This window comes from Amyelois transitella, chromosome W (assembly GCF_032362555.1).
Source record: "Amyelois transitella isolate CPQ chromosome W, ilAmyTran1.1, whole genome shotgun sequence".
NCBI classification, from domain to species: Eukaryota; Metazoa; Arthropoda; class Insecta; order Lepidoptera; family Pyralidae; genus Amyelois; species Amyelois transitella.
The window spans coordinates 5,551,881-5,563,473 of record NC_083536.1 but is presented as its reverse complement, the minus strand read 5'-3'; positions in this window follow the sequence as shown (position 1 = coordinate 5,563,473).

Here is an 11,593-nt window from a genome sequence, read left to right as displayed (position 1 = left end):
TGGGAAAGAGATGGAGTGGTCCTATTCTTTTGTAATGGTGCCGGGAACCACACGGCAATATCTACCACACGGCTATCATAACCCTTACAGTTAAATGTGACCTTTCAGTCTTTTTAAATCTGTTAGCTCTGTCTACCCCTGATTAATGGTTACTAACATAGTTTACCCATTGTCAAAGACAACGACCAGGGTTGAAGACTTTTTTATGTCTAATACAAGAAGAACAGCATCCGATGACCTCCCCCTTAATCACCTCTTACAATGCCCGCAGGCAGATATTGGGTGGTGTTTTTCTACTCTGTCAGCACCACACGATTCCTGATATTTTAATATTATTCTTGTACAGCAAATTATGTAGTCATTGTATTCGAATGCAATGATGTCCCTCGTGACATAGTGGTTAACAAGTCTGCCCGTAACTTGAGGTCTCGGGTTCGATCACAACTGAATTAAGATATACTTACATTTTTTTTTTACATTTAAGTATCTGGATCTGGGATTTATATATTCTGCTTACATTATGATTCGATTTTATCTTCAAACCAAATGTTGGAGATAAGTATTTTAAAAAATAAATTGATAGTTGACAATATTATCATCTTTACTTAGTACTCAAATTATAAAAATTAAAATATTAATACATGTATCGGTTTGAACTACGTATTTTTTTTAAAATATAAACCTAACTTTTTTATCAAGTATTAAAAAAATATATACCTTCACCGTTAGTTGTTAAGGTTCACATTAGTCTAAGATATTGATTATCAATAATTAAATTCAGAATCAACCTACGCTTGACCAATTTTTTTGATGAGCAAGTGATATTTTCTGTTTAAATAGTCGGGCAATGAAGAAAATTAAATTATTATTTGTGAGTGCTCCGGAACCGCTGCGCCAAAAGAACTGCTGTATAAATACTGCATATTTTTGATAAATTTCAAAAATGTTAGTAAGTATTAAATATGTATTTTCATCTTTGGTGAAATTTACATTTTTATTTTTCAGGTACTTAACAATGTATCAAAACTTAAAATTTTAATATCTTTTACAGGTCTGACTCAGAATTCGAAGCCTCGTCAGTGTTATCTGCTGTAGCTCCCCCAAAGAAAGCAAGCAAGAAAACGAGCCAGCGCAAAACCGTTGCTGCGAAGCAGACTCGAGACATATCGCCTTATCCAGAAATTGTTCATAGCTTGGCTGCTGGATCGAAGCGCAAAGCTACGTCACCACCACCTGATTTTACCTCAACGAACAGGTAAATAATATAACTCCTTTCTTTTTTTGTCGCAAAAACATCGATTTACATTTTGTTCATCATTACTTTATTAATTTATTTTCTTGATTAGGGAACAATGCTTATCTTCATGCAGAACGTATAGAAGCCGGTCAGGGCTTGTTAACTCAACACAATTTTTCCTATGTCTCTTACTTGCAAAAAAATAATCCATACATATAATAAAACTGTAACTGAACATTGTCTGTACATTGAAGATATTTAAGAAAAAATATTGTAAGGGGTCTTTTTAGGGTCAATAGAAGCCAAAACAATTTTTTTTTTAATTTTTATCTGTCTGTCTGTCTGTCTGTCTGTCCGTCTGTCTGTCTGTATGTTTGTACGCGCATCACGCAAAATCTACCGAACGGATCTGAACGAAATTCTGCACAGATATAGTTAGTAACCTGGATTAGAATATAGGCTACTTTTTATCCTGAAATTCTATCCCAAGGGGATGAAATAGGGGGTGCAAGTTTGTATGGAACTTCGTCATTTTTGAATCGATATAAAAAGCTATAAATAATAAATAATCATATTTATTATGATTGAAAAATAGCATTTTATTGATTAAATTAATTATGCTTTGTTTATTTATTTAGTTCCCGTGGTTTAGATATTTATTTTTTGCCCACCCGATACGAGATGGCGCCTCATGAGAATTTAAGACATAACACAATTGTAGCCGCTGGCAAAATTTTTAATTAATTATATAATTAAAACTTCTTTTATTCATTGATTCAGTTTCGCCAGCACTTACCGTTTCACCACATCTTTGAGAAGAATTTTTTTTTATGTAGGTAGTTTGACGCGCCCCGCATCGGCGACGGTTGCCATGCTCCTCAAGATTAGCAGGAATAACACACATGTAGTAACGCCAGTACTTACCATTTCACCATTGATTTAGTTCCCGTGGTTTAGATATTTATTTTTTAACCATCCGATACGAGATGGCGCCACGAGAATTTAAGAAATAACGCGATTGTAGACGCTGGCAAAATTAGATAGTACCGATGCTTGCAGCATCGGTACTTATTCGGTAGAGTTCCTTAATTCACTTTCGGCATCTGGACTGCCCGCGCATACAATTGCTCTAAAAGTAGACATTCCATTTTGTAATGGGACTGCCTTAAAGTGGTGTCGCTTCATAACATTATAATAGAAGCTAAAATTCTTACTGGTTGTGCAGCTGGTGAAATTGTTTTTATACCGCGCATTCCCCTCATTCCCAACAACTTTCCATTTCAAATTAAGCGTGTACAGTTTCCAATGGCTATATGTTTCGCGATGACAATTAACAAACACTTGGAGCAGCCGGAGTCGACCTCAGGACGATTTGCTTCTCACACGGACAGCTCTACGTCGCTTGCTCGCGGGTCACCAGCTGTGACAGTTGATTTGTGATGTCTCCAATGGGCAAGACAGCAAATGTTGTAAACAAGGAGATAAGTACTTTAACTTTCCATTATTATAATTTCCTTTTTTTGTCTTTAGAATTTATTCGTTTTTTAACAGCTGCGCTTCCGAGCTTTGCTTTTGTAAGAAAAATAAACTATGTTCTATTCCAGGCATTATTCTTCCCGTGTACGTAAGTTTCATCAAAATCCATCCAATAGAATTTGCGTGATTGAGTAGCATCCTCAAACAAGCACTCACGTAGGTACATCAATTTTTTTGAAGAGTTTGTTTGTTTGAACGCGCTAATCTTAGGAACTACTGATTCGAAATGAAAAATTATTTTTGCGTTGAATATACCATTTATCGAGGAAGGCTTTAGGCTATATAACATCACGCTGCAACTTTAACGAGAAAACAAAAAATGGACTATGTGAAAAAAAACGGGGAAAATTATTCATCCTTGAGGGCTTCAATGATGCTCAAAATTACAATTCCACGCGGACGAAGTCGCGGGCACATCTAGTTATTAAAATATATTAAAAAATTAAAAATATTTTTTATTTTTACAGAACAAAAAAGAACATTTTTAACATCCTCCAAGCAGAGGAAGCCGGTTGCAGCAAACCAAGGAATCGCGGTGGAGAAGTAACGTCAAGTTTCTCCAGCAAAGTTTCGACGGGGACCTCTCGACGTGCTTTGAAGACCGAGGGTGATTATTTTGTGGATCTTAAGGTCTACAAAACACAGGATTACGTGAACAACCCTGCTGATGCTCGTTATAAAAAGGCTCTTATAACGGTGAAGCTACAGTGTGATGAATCCACAAAGTCTTGGGAATCACTACAAGCCTTCCTAGGACGAGCTTGGAGTCTATTTGAGGAGGTAGAACCCGTGTTCTATAGTCACAAGGTTAATTTTAAGTAAAAAAATAAGATTCCTTCCTTCGGCATAAATTACCTATTACTTTTGTGTTAATTTTCGTCTTAAATGTTTTCAATGTAAGTAGTGTAATCTATACATATAATAAAACAGTAAAAATATTTTGTCTGTACATTTAGTATTTTTGACTGAAATGGATAGAGGGACACTTAGAAAGAATAATAAGTAATTAATCATTAATTATTCCTTTATTTTGGATTCAAGTTTCATCAAAAAATCCTTTAACATGCCTTTCTGTACTGTGTGTAACTCATCTATACACAATAAATCATGGGTTGGTCATTTGAGAAGCAATTTACATAAAAAGAATAATCATACTATAAAATATGATGATGGTATAGAAATGGTCAGCACTGCATTTCGAAATCGTATTTTAACTTATAAGATAATAGCGAATACTGAATCTCAATCATCCTCTTTAGATGTATTTTTTAATGAAATTCATGATAAGTTAAAATCGCTTTTAGATAAATACCTGGGACAACACACGTATGTGAAAGTGAATTTTGAGTTATTTGGTACATTCGTACAATTCAAAGATAACTCGCAATCAGTTAAGTCATTTATTACCAAAAACAAAATATTATATTTTGATTATGATTTCAACAAATTGTATTTAGAGACAGTTTTGAAATTTAAAAAAAGTATTGAGGAATTCGAACATCGCGACAGTGGGTGGTCATTTTTAAACATTTTATATATGGAGGTCAATCTTAATAAATACCAACCTCTAGCCGGTTCCAGTTTTATAAGTTTACCTAAATCAATTCAATCTAAAAAAGCTTATTTAAATATTATAAATAAGGATCAGTATTGCTTTTTATGGTGCGTGACAGCAGCTTTATATCCAACCAAGAAACGGCCTAACCGAACATCGTCATATCCACATTTTTACGATCTTTTTGATACAAGCGGTATGTCATTTCCTGTTACTTTTCATGACATAAAAATTTTTGAAAAAAATAACTCAAATATTAAGTTTATCATATATGGTTTAAAAAATAACAAATCTATTGTAGGCCCTTTATACAAATCAGAAATGGATAGGAACAGAAATTTCAAAATTATACATTTACTCTTTTTAGAAAATAAAAATTCCTCTCATTATTGTTTAATAAAAGACTGTTCTAGACTTTTTAGAAGTCAAATCACATCACATCACGGTAAGGTTTATTTTTGTGATTTTTGTTTACTAAATTTTGGGACTTTAGAAGAAGTTGACACTCATCCATGTGGAGGTGTAGTGACCGTTTTGCCTGACAACGGGTCACTGATACAATTTAAAAATTATGAGCGTAAACAAAATATGCCCTTTTGTATTTATGCTGATTTTGAATCAATGCTCCAAACTAACGCTGACATAAGCTGCTCTTCTAATAACACTATGACTTTGAACAAACACATACCTATAGCGTTTGCATACCATATTGTTTGTTGTGACAATACTGACTATAATAGTTACGTATCATACCGCGGCCCAGATTGTGCAAGAAGGTTTGTAGAGTCTATTATCAAAGACGTAAAGAAAATATATGATATAGTTAACGAACCAGTCCCAATGATATTTACTGATGATGATGAAACGGAGTTTATCAAAGCAACTCGCTGCCATATTTGTAACAACTTTGTATTTTCGGACCGGGTACGCGACCATTGTCATGTTACCGGTCGCTACAGAGGACCTGCCCACCCACAATGCAATTTGCAATTTAAACGTCCCTCGTTTGTACCCATCTTTTTCCACAACCTAGCCGGTTATGACTGTCACTTATTCATTAAAGCTTTGGCTGAAGTTCCTGGTGACATAAAAATTATACCCAAAACTAAAAAAAACTATGTTTCATTCACCAAATTTGTACCGGTTTCAAATGATCAGTTTTATCAGCTTCGTTTTGTTGATTCATTTAAATTTCTAGCTACAAGTTTAAGTAAATTATCAGACACTTTGAAACCAGATGACTTTAAATACCTTAAAAATTTTTACCCCTGTGATGAGAAATTTCAGTTACTTACTCGTAAAGGTGTATATCCGTACGAGTACATGAGCTCATGGGAACGTTATCAAGAAAGTCAACTTTCACCAAAAGAATTATTTTACAGTTCGCTGAATGACGATCATATCTCCGATGAGGATTACAGGCATGCGAATTTACTTTGGTCAAACTTTAAAATTTCTGACCTAGGTTCATATACGGATCTCTATTTGAAAACTGATGTGCTATTACTATCAGATATTTTTGAAAATTTTCGTCGCACTTGCAAACAGCATTATCAGTTGGATCCAGCATTTTATTTGACCGCACCTAGTCTACCTTTTGATGCAATGTTGCTTAAAACAGGCGTTCAGTTAGAGCTTATCAATGATTTATCTATGATTCGAATGTTACAACAGGGCATTCGCGGCGGTGTGTGCCTATGTTCCCATAGACATGCTAAAGCAAATAATTCTTTCTTACCTGATTACAAACCCTTAGAGCCTACATCGTATATTACTTATATCGACTGCAACAATTTATATGGGTTCAGTATGTGTCAATATTTACCATTATCCAATTTTAGGTTTCTTAATCAAAATGAAATCAATACATCTATATATATAAAACTCTTCCGTTACTGAGTGACTGACTGACAGACAACGCACAGTCGAAACTACTGGTCGTAGACAGCTGAAATTTGGAATGTAGGTTCCTTGGGATATGTAGGGGAGCACTAAGAAAGGATTTTTGGAAATTCAACCCCCAAGGGGGGGAAAAGGGGTAAAAACGTTTCTATGAAAAATCTTATTCCTTGGGTTTATAAACTTGAAACTTGGCATGAACACTTACATAAGCAAGTAAATATGTTTGACATTATAAGTTTTTTCAAACTACCCTCCAATCGTGATTTAGGGGGTGCGATTGGGTGACTGATTTATTAACGCACAGCCGAAACCGCTCGGTATAGGAGTCTGAGATTTTGAACAGAGGTTCCTTTAGTAACATAAGTGAGCACTAAGAAGGGATTTTTGAAATGTCAACCCCCAAGGGGGGGAAACGGGATAAACTGAGCCGGGGCTGCGGGAAAGTTCTAACGAGATGCCGTGGCCCCGAAACGCAAAGGGCAACTGAAGGAACGAGGTGGGTTTTAGTCAGTAAAAGTCTGACACTCCCTTCCGTTCCACCCAGAGCGGGAGAGGTCATTTGATGATTTCCCATCCTTAAAAAAAAAGACTTTGTATGACAACTTTCAGTCGTCTCTTTAACATACATAATAACATACATAATTATGTACATACATGCATAACATTAATAACATCACGCCTTTAAATCCCTATTTTGTGTTAACACTACCCATACAAACAGCTAAAAGGAAACAAGTGAAGAGACGAAATTTGTCCGCATCCATTATCACCTAAATTCTTAACGTTAATGAGATTTACTTTTTATTATCAGGTCAACCTAATAGCCTCACATGTACGTATAACTTCGTAAGAATTTTTTTTCAACTCCTAACCGTTGAGGAGTTGTACCTTCCATCATCAGCTCATTCACATGGGATGATGACTATCAGACGCAAATACTTAAACAGATCTATGAAATTGTCAAAAACGTAATTGCCTGTAAATTTGAGGTTTGCCCTTGATTTCCCTGGAATACCATCATCAGATCCTGACTAGGTAACAACGGGACCAACTTGAAAGTATACTCTACCGAACAAAAAAAGAATCACGTAAATCGGTCCATAAATCTCGGCGTAATCGGTATGCATAAATAAAACACCCGAATTTTATTTTCTTGTTGAGTTGTCTCGATGCTCGATAGATGGCGTTGGCATCGAGATAGATCGCGCTATGATTTTGTCTCGCTTTACTTTTTCTATATAGATTTGTATGTATACTAATATTATAAAGAGGAACAATCTATTTTTTTATATGTTTGTTTGTTTACACATGTAATCGATAAACTTCGAAACTACTGAATCGATTTCAAACATTCACCATTAGAAAGCTACATCATCCCTGAGTAACACAGGCTATATTTAATTCCAGTTGTAACAAGATTTCAGCCTGTGGAAGAAAAAGCCCTGTCGAGATCATTAAAAAACGCTATATATAACCGAATTACACGTGGGCGAAGCCGCGGGCGGAAAGCTAGTTGGATATAATTCAAGTAGAAAATGATGCTGACTATGGGTTTATACTAGAGGTAGACCTAGTTTATCCTAAGCACTTGCATAATTTACATAATGATTTACCATTTTGTCCAGAAAAATGCATTCCACCTGGTGGTAAAAATCACAAACTCATTCCGAATTTATATGATAAATTTTATTATGTAATTCATTACATTCATTTAAAAACTTGTTTAAAACATGGACTGATTTTGAAAAAAATACATAGGGTAATAACATTTAGACAAAGACCGTATTTAAAACAATATATTGATTTGAATACTACTTTAAGACAAAAAAGTTCATCCGCTTTTGAACAAGATTTTTTTAAACTGTTGAACAACAGCATTTTTGGAAAAACTTTAGAAAACAATGAGAAGCGAGTTAATGTGCACCTGGTTAATCAGTGGGATGATAATGAAAATCTTACTAAAAAAAGAAATTGTGCTCAAAAACTTATCGCACGTCCAAATTTCCACAGTGCAACAGTTTTTTCTGATAATTTAGTAGCTGTTCAATTAAACCCTGAAGAAAATATTTTGAACAAACCCATTTACATTGGTTTTACTGTTTTAGAACTTTCTAAAAGTCATATGTATGATTTTCATTACTCAGTTATACAACCCCATTACAAAAGTCATGTTAAGATGTGTTACACTGATACAGATAGTTTTATATATCATATACAAAGAGAGTGTGGAGGGAAAGGTCGGAGTGGGAAGACCTAGACGAACGTGACTTACTTGACTTAAGGTCCTATGTCCCCTAGCTAGGGTAGAGGGCATCCTAGGGACAGTGCGTCGCCATCCCGCTCAGTGTTGAGCTTCGCGTTTTATTTCGCTCCAAGTCTTCCCTAGATTCTTCACCTCTGCGATGATTGTCCGCCGCCAGGTCTGTTTAGGGCGGCCACGTTTATGCTATCCTTGGGGATTCCAGTCTAGGGCTTGCCTCGGTATGTGTTCGGGGTCCCTTCGGAGCGTGTGGCCGATCCAGTTCCATTTGCGGCGTTTGATCTGCTGGTCGATCGGAGTCTCACCGCAGCGTCCCACAGGTCTACGTTGGAGATTTTCTCAGGCCAGTAAACACCGAGAATACGGCGAAGACAGCGGTTAATGACAACTTGGAGACGGTGCGAGATGTCTTTAGTGACCTTCCACGTCTCACACCCATACAGCAAAACGGTTTTCACATTGGACCGAAATATTTTGAGCTTAACTCTCCTAGTCAGTTTCCGTGATTGCCATACAGGACGGAGCTGTGCGAAGGTTGCTCTTGCCTTGGCGATACATTAATGTCGGGACCAACACGCCCCTGTGCACAGCCAGTCGAGCCTTTTTGGATAGTTTCTGACTGCTCATAAAGGCATGCAAAGCTCCATTCACCATGTTCCCCGCGTTCACTCTCCTTTCAATATCACTATCACTCTTGCCATCTGATGCAAACTTTGATCCTAGATATACAAACTCTTTCACTTGCTCAACTTTTTCTCCTCCAATCAAAATATTACATGCTGTCATTTCTTTCTCCATTTCAAAAACCAGTGTTTTAGTTTTACTTACGTTCACTTTCATTCCTTTCTCTTTTAAAGCTTCATGCATACAGTTTACCATCTCCTGTAACTCCTCCGCTGATGACGCCAGTATAACCTGATCGTCGGCATAGAGCAGACATTTGACGAGTAACTCATTCATCCTTAATCCACTTTCAGACTCTTTCAAATCTGTCAAACAACTATCCATTAATAGGTTGAACAGCCACGGTGACGCAACACATCCTTGCCTAACGCCTTTCTCAATCTTAAACCACTCAGTGTGCGCTCCGTTTATCCTGACACAAGCACTCGAATCCTCATATAAGGATTTCAGTGCTCGTATTAAGAGACTGCTCACCCCATGCATAGAAAGTGCTGACCATAATTCATTCCTCTCAACTCTGTCATAGGCCTTTTCCAAATCCACAAATGTGCAATAGACTTTTTGACTCTGGGCCAAAAACTTTTCGGCTATGCACCGCATTGAAAAGACCTGATCAGTACATCCCATTCCCTTTCGAAATCCTGCTTAAGCATCCCATATTTTGTCATCAGTTTCATTCCTGACTCTATTAATCAATACCTTAGCATACAATTTGCCGACGACGCTAAGCAGGCTTATACCACGATAATTTTTGCAGTCCAGTTGTGACCCTTTTCCTTTGTGAAGTGGCACGATAACAGCCTTACACCAATCTTTTGGTACTCGGCCGCTTCTCCAACACAAATTGAAAAGGCAGTACAACTGTCTAGCTACGACGCCTTTTCCTGCTTTTAGCATCTCGACCGACACTCTATCATACCCAGCAGCTTTACCCCCATTCATACTCTTAAGTGCTTCCACAATTTCAAACATTTCAATTTCGCCTTCCATTTCATTCTCTTTTTCTTAGCTATAGCGGAACTCTTTCTTATTTTCTTCCTTTTTTTCAAATAAACTATCAAAATAGTCCTTCCATATCTTTAGCACACATTCTTCTCCTTTCACAACGTTACCATCCTGGCATCTGATCCTAGTCAGCTCTCTGGTTATAGTTTTTCCTCGGGCTGACCTTACGGATTTCCAGAATACTTTCAGATTTGACTTTAAGTCTTCTGATAGCCTTTTATCAAAATCCTCTTTATACTCTTCTTTCTTTCTAATCACAACTTTCTTAACCAAATCTTTCATTTTTTTTATATTCCTTACGTGCTTCATTCACATCCTCATCTATAACCTCTTGCATTCTTAAGTTAGCTTTTGCTGCTAACAAATCCAGCCATGCTTTCTTCTTTAATCGCACAAGTTCTTGCACATCTTTACTCATCCACGCATTTTTGTGATTTTTTCCTTTCCTTCTTCTACTTACACCACACACTTCAACAGCTACTTTCACAATTCTTTCTTTAAATTCCTTCCATCCCTCTTCATTATCGCTCATCTCCTCTAAATCTTCAAATTCATCCTTCAGTCTATTAATATACTTCTTACCTACATCCATATCTTGCAAATTTTCTACTTTCACTCTTTCCAAAGCGCTGGTTTGCTCCCTTACCCTGTGCCGCCAGCGATTGAAGATACCCCTTATCCGGGATATCACCAGTAAATGGTCCGAGTCAATGGCAGCACCGCGATATGCACGGGTATCCAGCACTTTGTTCTTCAATCTTTCATCTACAATCACAAAGTCTATCATACTTTTTAAAATACCTTCCACTCTTGTGTAGGTGTGGATCTCTTTATGTTGAAACATTGAGTTCGACACAAAAAGATCCCACTGTAGACAAATTTCTAATACACTTCTTCCATTATCATTCACCTTTTCGTCACCAAACGCACCAAGCACCTTTTCATATCCATCATGCTTTACACCCACCCATCGATTAAAATCACCTAACATAATAATCTTCTCATTTGGCTTGGTAACTTTCAATACTTCTCTTACACTATTCCAGAACTCCTCATTTTCGCTTTTTGCTGATGTTGTACCCCTCGAACCCACATCCCATGGTACATAAACACCTAGAACGAAGATCCGAATGATTCCAACTTTCTTATCATTCAATAGAAGATGAGGGCTGACACACTCATACTCATTCACACACTCAGCCATTCGTGCAGAAAGAATTAGACCGACCTCGACTGACAGCCTCGGCTGGTACTGGAAATTCCAGACCAATACGCCGTGTAAGGGCCGTGCTGCGTCGCGTCGCATCCTTTCCGCTTCGTTTCATTCACGCACAACACATCCAAACGTCTTTCATCCATCATCTGGCAAACTTCCTCAATCTTATCCTTCATTCCTCCTCTTACATTCATCGTC